Consider the following 12,090-nt stretch of genomic DNA (forward strand, 5'->3'; position numbering starts at 1 on the left):
ACCAAGATAAAAAGGCATAGTTTCCTCTCTCCGGTGATATGATACACAATGACACGTAAAACTATCCCAAACTATTGTAAAAAATCATATCATTAGAACATTGACAAAAGGATCACAGGGTAGTAATATATCAATTAAACTGGAATCAGTGAAGTCTTCCAAGCAAAAGCAATGTTGAGTTGAGTTTTACAGGAAAAGTGATAGAACAAGAAAAGATGCCAAAGGAATTCATGAAGTTACACCATTTATAAATTCGCCAAGCAGACAGATATACAGGGTGAAGTGGCCATGATGGAGTAGAAGGACAATAAATCCGTGTAACTCTCAAAGAAAACACTAAAAGTACAGGTATTTACAGAATAATTACTGATCAGAATGACCTGAAGACTAGCAGATTTTCTGTTACTAAAAATATACAACAGGATTCACAAGACCAATAGGAGTGGTAGATAGAGGGTGTAGTCATGCCCCATACCTCAGGTAGCAACATGCAAAACAAGAGACTATCCTGTTGCAGAGTCTCCCAAAGGAGCCAATGGATATGAGACCCAAAGAGATCTACTCAGTTCAGGGGTCCTGGACTGGGAAAGTAATCCCCCATACATACGTGACTTTAAAATCAGTGAGAATTCCTTTCCAGAGGGCTAGGGGGCTGTAGAAAATAGAGACTCCAGCCTCAAATGTCACACATGAAATCACACACAGTCCGAGAAGAAATAGAAAGCTGAAAGGAGCCTGAGGCAAATCAAGTTGCTGATATTGGACAGAGCCACCCAGGGTGCAAGGAGAAAACTAGAACTCAGATTGGGCTGTAGACACTTTTAGCAAACACTTTCAGTTCAGTTCAGTCACTCAGTCGTGTCCGACTCTTTCCGACCCCATGAAACACAGCACGCCAGGACTCCCTGTCCATCACCAACTCCCGGAGTTCACTCAAACTCACGTCCACAGAGTCGGTGATGCCATCCAGCCATCTCATTCTCTGTCGTCCCCGTCTCCTCCCACCCCCAATTCTTCCCAGCATCAGAGTCTTTTCCAGTGAGTCAACTCGTCGCATGAGGTGATCAAAGTATTGGAGTTTCAGCTTTAGCATCAGTCCTTCCAATGAACACCCAGGATTGATCTCCTTTAGAATGGATTGGTTGGATCTCCTTGCAGTCCAAGGAACTCTCAAGAGTCTTCTCCAGCACCACAGTTTAAAAGCATCAATTCTTCGGCGATCAGCTTTCTTCACAGTCCAACTCTCACATCCATACATGACCACGGGAAAAACCATAGCCTTGACTAGACGGACCTTGGTTGGCAAAGTAATGTCTCTGCTTTTTAATATGCTATCTAGGTTGGTCATAACTTTCCTTCCAAGGAGTAAGCGTCTTTTAATTTCCTGGCTGCAATCAGCATCTGCAGTGATTTTGGAGCCCCAAAAAATAACGTCTGACACTGTTTCCACTGTTTCCCCATCTATTTCCCATGAAGTGATGGGACCAGATGCCATGATCTTTGTTTTCTGAATGTTGAGCTTCAAGCACTTTGGGTGTCTCCTATTGCTCCCATTTCAAATACACATTTTTAAATATCCTATTATTTAAAAAGGTGGCGTGGTTTAATATGGCTATTTAAATTCAGACCAAACTGAAATTCTTTCCATGCTTCCAACAACTACACAAATTCCTATCCAATGCTCACCTCTATCCTGTTCTTATAAAATGTTTCTCATCTTACCCATTACCAACAAAATGATATATATATAGCACCTATTTAGCTCTTCAAGGTGCTACTTTCATGTTCTAATGAAGTATCAATTTCCTCAATAACAGAGTTGCTTTGTTTACTTGTAGATATCTCTTTCACCCAAGTGTCATGTTCTTTGAAATTCAACATTTGAATTTCATTTCTTGAGCCCCTATACCCCATTTTTCATGATCCTCATGAAGGGTGATATATCTGCCAAAAAGAGATCAGATGACTTTTTTTTTTTTTTGACACAACAGAAATCCACATAGTGTAAGTAACCTGGGAAAAGTAGATCAACAGGGAAATGAAGGGAAGAAAGTGCTTTCCCTCCACAAATGAAATAAGCGAAGGATGCCTCAGTGGCAGTCCTCACAACGTGGCCAATGAGCAGACCTGAGTTTTGTTATTTTCACATCATGATAATAAGGAGTATTGTGAAGTGAAGGAGTAGAGGCAGTCAAACCTAAAATCCTTCCTATTCTTGCTTAACTTTATTGTGTCACATTTTCCTCTAGTATAAAATGGAGAAAATAAATGTTTCTACTAAAACTTGTTCCTCCAATAAGAGAGTTAAAGTCTGTAAAGAACCTGTGAAAATGTACCTCATAGTTGGCCTGCAACAGTAATGAGCTCACTCCCTTCACTTAATGCCTAATATTTTCATCAAATGAAGATTCCAGATTAAACTGAAGTTTCCTTACACAACAGATCCAAATACTGTGCCCCATTGATTTTTAGGAAAAACACACATTGATACACAAGTCCAATGTGTGTTACTTTACACAATTGTCACTTTCTCAAATTCAATGATCAACTGCAGCTATTTCATTAATAATTTGAACATTCAGTAATATTTGAGTATGGAGGTATTGTTCACCTGCATAGTGGAGCATTGTAGCTATCCCCCTCTTTCTGAAGGTTCACCTTAGCCATTTGGCTTTTATGAAGACCTACATTAGGACTTATTTCCACTAATGAAAATAAATACAAAGGGTTTTTTCATTTTAAAAGACAATGACATGTGTGTACATGTGTTCTACACCCGGGGCGGATTCATGTCAATGTATGGCAAAACCAATACAATACTGTAAAGTAATTAGCCTCTAATTAAAATTTTAAAAATAAATAAATAAAAAGTTAAAAGTAGAAGGAAAAAAAATAAGACAATGACGATCTATATTTACACTAATGTTGGGGAGTTTTTAAAGATATTTTTCCATTTTTCTTTTATTGAAGTACACTTAATTTACAATGTTGTGCTAATTTCAAGTGCACACCAAAGTTATGTATACATATATAGAATATATGCTTATATATTATATACATATGTATATATTATATACATATTCTTATATATTATATACATATTCTTATATATTATATACATATTCATTTCATTTATAGGTTGCATTACTATAGTAATGCTGGTCTTTTGTAAAGTGAAATGGCATAATTTGAACTTTAAAAAAAGGAATATACTTGTGCTGCTGAAATATATTGCCACATGTGAAAGAAGGCTACAACACGTTTGACAACACTGGCTCCAAGGAAAACTTGAATCATTAAGACTGAAGATAGATTTCTATCTATAGGTCTCAGCATAATATGGACAACTGTATTTCATCTGAAAGGAAGTAAAACTGAGTTTTAAGGACGTGGATTGCAAGTTTTTAGGTTAAACTTTTGAAAGGAAGCTGAATTTCAGTGTAATAAATAGCTCCTGACACATTTTGTATGGGAAACATATGTGAATTGAGTCAAGCAAATTAGTAAAACTCTCTTGGTTTCAATTTGTTTCTCTGGAAAACTGGGATAATAATAATGGAACTACCAGTTTAATGTTTAGAAAAGTGAACTGATGTGAAAATGCCTGATAATAAAGGTTCGTTTGATGTACATGTATGTGTCAGACCTACAGACCAAAAGCTTTGGAATCTACGCTTTGAAATTTGGAACCTAAGCTTTTTGAAATTTGCAAAAGATACCTAACCTTGTTTAAAATGGTTCCTTATGTCTTCAAATGGAAAATGTTTATATTTATACATATTTATATTATTTATATTAAAAATGTGATCCATGGAGTTAAGAAAATCAAGCAAATTAAGACTAATTTCAAACTGTGTCCTCTATTTTTTAAGGAGAGATTAGAGACAGATTGTGAATTATTCTGTTCTCCTTTTGTGGGTGTCTCTGGTTTTACTTTTGGTACATTCATAGTGCAAAGAAAAGAAAAAAAAATAAAAAGAAGAAGAAGGCTGTTACTCCTTCTGTCAACTGTCTTTCCTTCTTGTATCTATCCAAAAATTCTATTTCTGTGCTTGCTTTGACACTGGATAACCAAATATAGAAGAAGTTCTGAAGTCAAGATCCTATGGAAAATCCAATTTTATACAAGTAACATATATGAAGAATTTGGTAACAAAGCAATAAGATTCTGGAGAAAAACTTACTCTAATCATCAAACTGCGGTATTACAGATGTTCTTTCCTTTGCCTACTTTGCAGTTTAAACATGAACATTGAAGCCATGGTAAAGTCATCAAAGTGCCTAAAAAAACGCCTACAGTTTGCCATACCCTTGAGTTATGGGACAGGTTCTGGTCTCTGTTCCTCCAGGCTGCAACAAAATGTTGGCTCTGTCCCTTCTTTTCTGCCCAATGATCTGAAAAAATTTCTTAAATTTAACCTTTTACAACAGATATAATCCTCCCTTTGTATATAAATCATCACTTTCATAGTATCGTGAAATCCTAAGTTACTCTCCTCTTCAACAAACTCCTCACAGCAGTTTTCACCTATGTGTTTCTCACTGTGTAAATTATAGGATTTAACATGGAGTAAGAGTCCCTTGTACTGCAAGGAGATCCAACCAGTCCATTCTAAAGGAGATCAATCCTGGGTGTTTATTGGAAGGACTGATGCTAAAGTTGAAACTCCAATACTTTGGCCACCTCATGCCACGAGTTGACTCACTGAAAGGGCGGGAGTAGAAGGGGACGACAGAGAATGAGATGGCTGGATGGCATCACCGACTCTGTGGACATGAGTTTGAGTGAACTCCGGGAGTTGGTGATGGACAGGGAGGCCTGGCGTGCTGTGATTCATGGGGTCGCAAAGAATCGGACACGACTGAGTGACTGAACTGAACTGAACTGAACTGAAGGATTGCAAAGAACACAGCCACCCACTTATCCACAGGGTAAGTGACCACATGAATATACAAGGACGAAAAAAAGTCACTACTGCAAAGTGGGAGCCCCATGTAGAGAGGGCTCTGCGCCATCCTTCAGACCCATGGGATTTCCAAGAGCTCAGGAATACTATGTAGGAGACAAATAGTGTGGAAAGAATGAGCAAGCACATGCCACCTGTGTTAGCTGCCACCACCATGCCAAGTCTATAGGTGTCACTGCAGGCAAGTTCCATCAGTGAGAAGAAATCACACATGAAGTGGTCAATGACACTGGGACCACAGAAGGTCAGGTCGAACATGAAAATGAGAATCTGCACCACGGCAGGTAGGATACCCCCGGCCCAGGCCACCACCAGGAGCTGGCAGATCCCCTGTCTCTTGACGGTCATGTGGTGCAGAGGCTTGCCAATGGCCACGTGGCGGTCACAGGCCATGACAGTGAGAAAAGTGATCTCTGATCCTCCCAGGAAGTGCTCCACAAAGATCTGAGTCAGGCAGCCACCCCAGGAGATGGATCTCCTTTGGTACAGAAGGTCAATGGTAATATTGGGGGTGGTGGCAGAGGTCAAGGTGGCATCTATGAAGGACAAGTGAGTGAGAAAGAAGTACATGGGAGTTTTTGACAGTGAGGAGCTGAGTGAGACGATGATGACAACGAGCAGATTGGACATCACAGTGAATAGGAAAATGAACAAAAAGACAATGAAGGGTATCTTCTACAGGTGTAGATTCTGAGTCAGTCCCAGGAGAACAAATTCAGTGACATTTTTAGGAGGCATTGAAGCATCCATTTAGGAAGCAACACTCTCCTAGGGACTGAATTTCCTACAAATTAATAAAGAATGATACATATTAATCATGAGAGCATTTAGCCTAAATTTCTTCGGAAAACAATAGTTCAGCCTCTGTAACTGTGGAGCATGTCCTTCTCACTTGCCCCAGAACTTGTTTCAAGTCCATCTTATTTTCTCCATGATGCTTTCCATCTCTTCAGACACCCATCACCTGTTACTGTAAAACATATAGAGGGCAATAGCTGATGCATAATTTACTGAGCAAATACTGGGCTCTCTACATAAGATCTGGACTCTTATTCTTGTTCCAACTCCATGTGATTCTGCTAAGTCATCTTACTGCTCCTTGCTTGTCAGTCCTCCTTTTTTACCTGTGAGTTCACAAATTGTAATTTCAGATATATCTGATAAGTTTATACTTATATCAAAGAGGTAATAATTATTTCCTCTTCCATGACAGTTTACATGTGAACTTTCAGCTGTAACTATGGAAAGAAAGATACTATCAGTAGCTAATTATAATAAGTAGGGAGCTTAAAGAAATGTATATATCATTGGCAATACACTCTCCCTGGTACCTAGCAGACCACGTAAGTTATTCAGCGGTGTTTCCAAACTTACTATAAAACCTGGCATGATATTGACAGTGTCTGAAACCTATTAGGTGATGAGTAAGTGTTTGAATTGCCATTTTCCATGGGTAAAGTTTGCCTGCTTCCTGAGACCATAATCATAGGAGGAATTCCAATGTTGTTTTCTCCTGATGTGTTTATCATTACTTTCTACTTTATGAGTAACATAAATAAATATTTGAAAGGAAGCTTCACCTTAGTTTAATAGTTTCTAACACCCTTTATGGGTTAAGTATGAGAATATTTAATTACCTCTAGGAAATAGTATGCTACAGGGTAATTTTGCTTTCAAGATAGATCATTTGGTAAAGAATCCACCTGCAATGCAGGAGACCCTGTTTGATTCCTAGGTCAGTAAGATCCCCTGGAGAAGGGATAGGCTACCCACTCCAGTATTTTTGTGCTTCCCTTGTGGCTTATCTGTTAAAGATAATTATGGCATTTATTAAATTATACTTTTTATTACTCAAAATCCATCCCACATGTAATATAATGTAGTCATCTTCAATAAGTTTACAGTTTCTGTAGACTTTTAATGTGCGGTATACAGGAAAATATTATGTTGTATACATGCATGCTTGATTCTCCTCTTGATTCCAATTATGTTTGACTCTGCTAAGTCATCTCAATGTCCCATTCTTAGGAGCTTTCCTCTATACCTAGGAGTCTGAAACTTGTAATTCTCAGATGTATCTTGCAAGCTGAGAGGTGCCAAACAGAGGTAACTTCTATCCCCTCATCTATGAGATTTTACATTTGAACCCTCAACTGTCACTATAGAAAGATGTTCAGTTTAGTTCAGTACAGTCGCTCGGTCGTGTCCGACTCTTTCCGACCCCATGAAACACAGCACGCCAGGACTCCCTGTCCACCACCAACTCCCGGAGTTCATTCAAACTCATGTCTATCGAGTCGGTGATGCCATCCAGCCATCTCATTCTCTGTCATCCCCTTCTACTCGCGCCCACAATCCCTCCCAGCATCAGGGTCTTTTCCGATGAGTCAACTCGTCGCATGAGGTGGTCAAAGTATTGGAGTTTCAGCTTTAGCATCAGTCCTTCCAATGAACACCCAGGACTGATCTCCTTTAGAACGGACTGGTTGGATCTCCTTGCAGTCCAAGGGACTCTCAAGAGTCTTCTCTAGCACCACAGTTCAAAAGCATCAATTCTTCGGCGATCAGCTTTCTTCACAGTCCATCTCTCACATCCATATATGACCACGGGAAAAACCATTGCCTTGACTAGACGGACCTTGGTTGGCAAAGTAATGTCTCTGCTTTTTAATATGCTATCTAGATTGGTCATAACTTTCCTTCCAAGGAGTAAGTGTCTTTTAATTTCCTGGCTGCCATCAGCATCCGCAGTGATTTTGGAGCCCAAGAAAATAAAGTCTGACACTGTTTCCACTGTTTTTCCATCTATTTCACATGAAGTGATGGAACCAGATGCCATGATCTTTGTTTTCTGAATGTTGAGCTTCAAGCCAACCTTTTCAATCTCCTCTTTCACTTTCATCAAGAGGCTTTTGAGTTCCTCTTCACTTTCTTCCATAAGGGTGGTATCATCTGCATATATGAGGTTATTGATATTTCTCCTGGCAATCTTGATTCCAGCTTGTGCTTCTTCCAGCCCAGCTTTCCTCATGATGTACTTGCATGTAAGTTAAATAAGCAGGGTGACAATATACAACCTTGACGTACTCCTTTTCCTATTTGGAACCAGTCTGTTGTTCTATGTCCAGTTCTAAATGTTGCTTCCTGACCTGCATACAGGTTTCTCAAGAGGCAGGTCAGCTAGTATGATATTCCCCATCTCTTTCAGAATTTTCCACAGTTTATTGTGATCCACACAGTCAAAGGCTTTGGCAATGTCAATAAAAAAGAAATAAATGTTTTTCTTGAACTCTCTTGCTTTTTTCCAGTTGTGGATGTGACTGGTGATTGAAGCAAAGTCCGATGCTGTAAAGAGCAATATTGCATAGGAACCTGGAATGTTAGGTCCATGAATCCAGGCAAATTGGAAGTTGTCAAACAGGAGATAGCAAGAGTGAACATCGACATTCTAGGAATCAGCTAAATATAATGGATGGGAATTGGTGAATTTTGCTCAGATGACCATTATGTCTACTACCGTGGGCAGGAATCCCTTAGAAGAAATGGAGTAGCCATCTCGGTCAACAAAAGAGTCTGAAATCCTGTACTTGGACGCAATCTCAAAAACGACAGAATGATGTCTGTTCGCTTCTGGGGCAAACCAATCAATATCATGGTAATCCAAACCTATGCTACAACCAGTAACTCTGAAAAAGCTGAAGCTGAATGTTTCTATGAAGACCTACAAGACCTTTTAGAACTAACACCCCAAAAAGATGTCTTTTTCATTATAGGGGACTGGAATGAAAAAGTAGGAAATCAAGAAACACCTGGAATTACAGTCAAATTTGGCCTTGGAGTGTGAAATGAAGCAGGGCAATTGCTAATAGAGTTTTGCCAACAGAATGCACAGTTCATAGCAAACACCCTCTTCCAACAACACAAGAGAAGACTCTACACATGGACATCACCAGATGGTCAACACCAAAATCAGATTGATTATATTCTTTGCAGCCAAAGATGGAGAAGCTCCATACAGTCAACAAAAACAAGACCAGGATCTGACTGTGGCTCAGATCAACTCCTTATTGCCAAATTCAGACTTAAATTGAAGAAAGTAGGGAAAACCACTAGACCATTCAGGTATGACCCTAAATCAAATCTCTTATGACTATACAGTGGAAGTGAGAAATAGGTTTAAGGGACTAGATCTGATAGACAGAGTGCCTGATGAACTATGGATGGAGGTTCGTGACATTGTACAGGAAGCAGGGATCAAGACCATCCCCATAGACTTAACCCTTCATAAATCGAAACTGAATAAGGTATGCATACAAATAAGCTTCTTTGACCACTTGCTCTCAAATATATTAGAGGCAGATTATATTTTCCTTCAATATTGATTCAGAGATAGAGGGAGAATTTTAGGAATGATATCTCTGTGAAATAAGAAAAAATGTATTCTGGCCTGTTTACTATATAATAATCTTTAGTTCATTAATAAGAGCAATAAAAATTATATATACTGTAAACATTCTTCTTAACAATGAAATCACCCAAAATATCTGGTGACAGCTTCTGTAGTGTATATTTGAACCTCATGGATTATAGATTATTTTAAATTTACACATAAACAGCAAAACCTGTATTTGTATAGAAATGTATAGAAATACTGTAAGCAAATAAAGGAGACAGTCAGCTTAAACTATAACATGCTAAGCTGTATAAACAAAAAAAAATACATATAAAGTTCATGGTATAAACAAAAAATACATTTAAAGTTCTAATAGACACAAAAGTAACGCATATGTGAAATATAAATATGTGCTGTCTTTATGTGAAAAGCAGTGAACCAAGTTTTATGTCATATTTCTAATTTTTTTCAATATCTGTGTTTTTGTTCAGTCACTCTTGTGTCTGTGTTGTTGTTCATGTCCGACTCTTTGTGACCCCATGGACTGTAGCATGCCAGGCTTCCCTGTCCTTCACCATCTCTTGGGGTTTGCTCAAACTCATGTCCATTGAGTCAATGATATCATCCAACCATCCTGTCCTCTATTGTCCCTTTCTCCTCCTGCCTTCTGTCTTCCAGTATCAGTGTTTTTTCCAATGACTTGGCTCTTTGCATCAGGTGACTATGAAGTATGGAGTTTCTGCTTCAGTATAAGTCCTTCCAATGAATATTCAGGATTGATTTCCTTTAGCATTGACTGGTTTGATCTCCTGGCTGTCCAAGGGACTCTCAAGAGTCTTCTCCAACACCACAGTTCAAAAGCATCAATTCTTCAGTGCTTAACCTTCTTTATGGTCCAACTCTCACATCCATACATGACTATTGGAAAAACCATAGCTTTGACTATACAAACCTTTCTTGGCAAAGTAGTGTCTCTGCTTTTTAATAAATTGTCTAGGTTGTTCACAGATTTTCTTCCAAGGAACAAACATCTATTAATTTCGTGGTTGCAATCAACATCAGCAGTGATTTTTGAGCCCAAGAAATAGTCTGTCACTACTTGTAATGAACCCTATTAATTTTGAAAAAGATTACATTATTTAAGAGAAAAACATGGGAAAATCTTCCCCTAGTTAAATAAATGTTTGGTATTAACTATAGCTTAACTCATCATATAGAATATAAACCTGTAGTCTCAATAGAGATATTTTAACCCAAACAATACATCCTTTCTGAAGAAACTGTGGATATCTTAAAAAATCTTTTCAACAAAATATATGCATTGAACTAGAAAATTATGAAATATTTAAAAGCATATTTTGATCATTGGAAGTATTCATATAATAAATCCATTCATCATGCTCAAGTTATTAAACATGAGGATACATTTACTAAATTAAATAATCACACATGTCTTTCCTTGGAAGAGGAAAACTTGATTGAAAATATGTGATACATTTACCAGGTATCTCATTTATTTTCTTTTTCTTGTCCAGAGCTTTTTCATGGTATTTTTCATTTCCTCATTTCTTAGAGTATGGATTAGAGGATTCAGTATGGGGTGACAACAGTGTAAAACACAGTCAACAATTTGTCAATAGGTAAAGTGGAAAGAGGTCTCACATACATAAAAATGCAGGGCACAAAGAAGAGGAGCACCACAGTAATGTGGGGGCCACAGGTGGACAAGGCTTTGTGCATCCCTTCCTGACTAAGATTCTTCAGGGAGTGCAGGATGACCCCGTAGGAGATGAGTAAGAGCATGAAGATGACCACGCGGATGGCCCCATCACTGGCCAGCACTGTGAGGGCAATGATGTGGGTGTCAGTGCAGGCTAGTTTTAACAAGAGGTACATGTCACACACAAAGTGGTCCTTGACATTTGGGCCACAGAATGGAAGGTTGTAAACAAAGAGAGGATGAAGGACAGTATGCAAAACCCCACCAACCCAGGCCAAGAGCAGTAGCAGAATACACACTCGCTGATTCATGATTGTCAAATAATGCAAGGGTTTGCAGATGGCCACATAGCAGTCATAAGCCATGACCACCAGGAGTAAAATCTCAGCACCACCAAATAAGTGCTCCATAAAATCTGGATCATGCAAGCTTGGAAGGAAATGGTTTTCTTCTCACAAATGAAGCTTTTAATAATACTTGGGATGAAGTTAGTAGAATAAACAGCATCCTAAAATGATAAATTTCCAAGGAAGAAGTACATAGGGGAATCCAGAGTTGCACTGGCCATCACTATGAGTGATGACTATGAGTACATTACCCATCATCGTGACAATGTAGATGAGAAAGAACACAGCAGGTAATATCTGACCCTGGGGGCTCTGAGTGAGCCCCAAGAGGACAAACTCAGTTACATTGTTCCTTTGTTCCATGGGCACTTCTGTTTGTCTTATTTCAGAGTTCATCTCATAATTCCCTGTATGTATACATTATTGATATACATTATTGATACATTATTGATATCCTGAAATCTTAAACTAATTTGTTGTTTCAACAATTAGGCAGAATGGATTATTAAGCACCAATACTTTCAGATATTACAACACACAGCCTGTTAAAACATAATTCCTAACCTCAACAAACTTACAGACTAAGTCAGAGGCTAGTGACTAGAGACATATGTGGGAAAATGACACATTATTAAATAAATCAGGTGCCAAAACTAGCTTTTC

At 38.4% G+C, this 12,090-nt stretch overlaps 2 pseudogenes; both read right to left on the reverse strand.

Moving 5' to 3' along the window:
• Positions 1 to 4,483: 4,483 nt before the first annotated feature.
• On the reverse strand, positions 4,484 to 5,717 carry LOC129557407 (olfactory receptor 4C12-like; annotated as a pseudogene).
• Positions 5,718 to 10,873: 5,156 nt separating this feature from the next.
• LOC129557457 (olfactory receptor 4A47-like) lies at positions 10,874 to 11,790 on the reverse strand (annotated as a pseudogene).
• Between the last annotated feature and the right edge of the window lie 300 nt (positions 11,791 to 12,090).

The sequence above is a fragment of the Moschus berezovskii genome, chromosome 7 (genome assembly GCF_049115385.1).
Source record: "Moschus berezovskii isolate FMDL1 chromosome 7, NW_MosBer_1.0, whole genome shotgun sequence".
Classification (NCBI taxonomy): Eukaryota; Metazoa; Chordata; class Mammalia; order Artiodactyla; family Moschidae; genus Moschus; species Moschus berezovskii.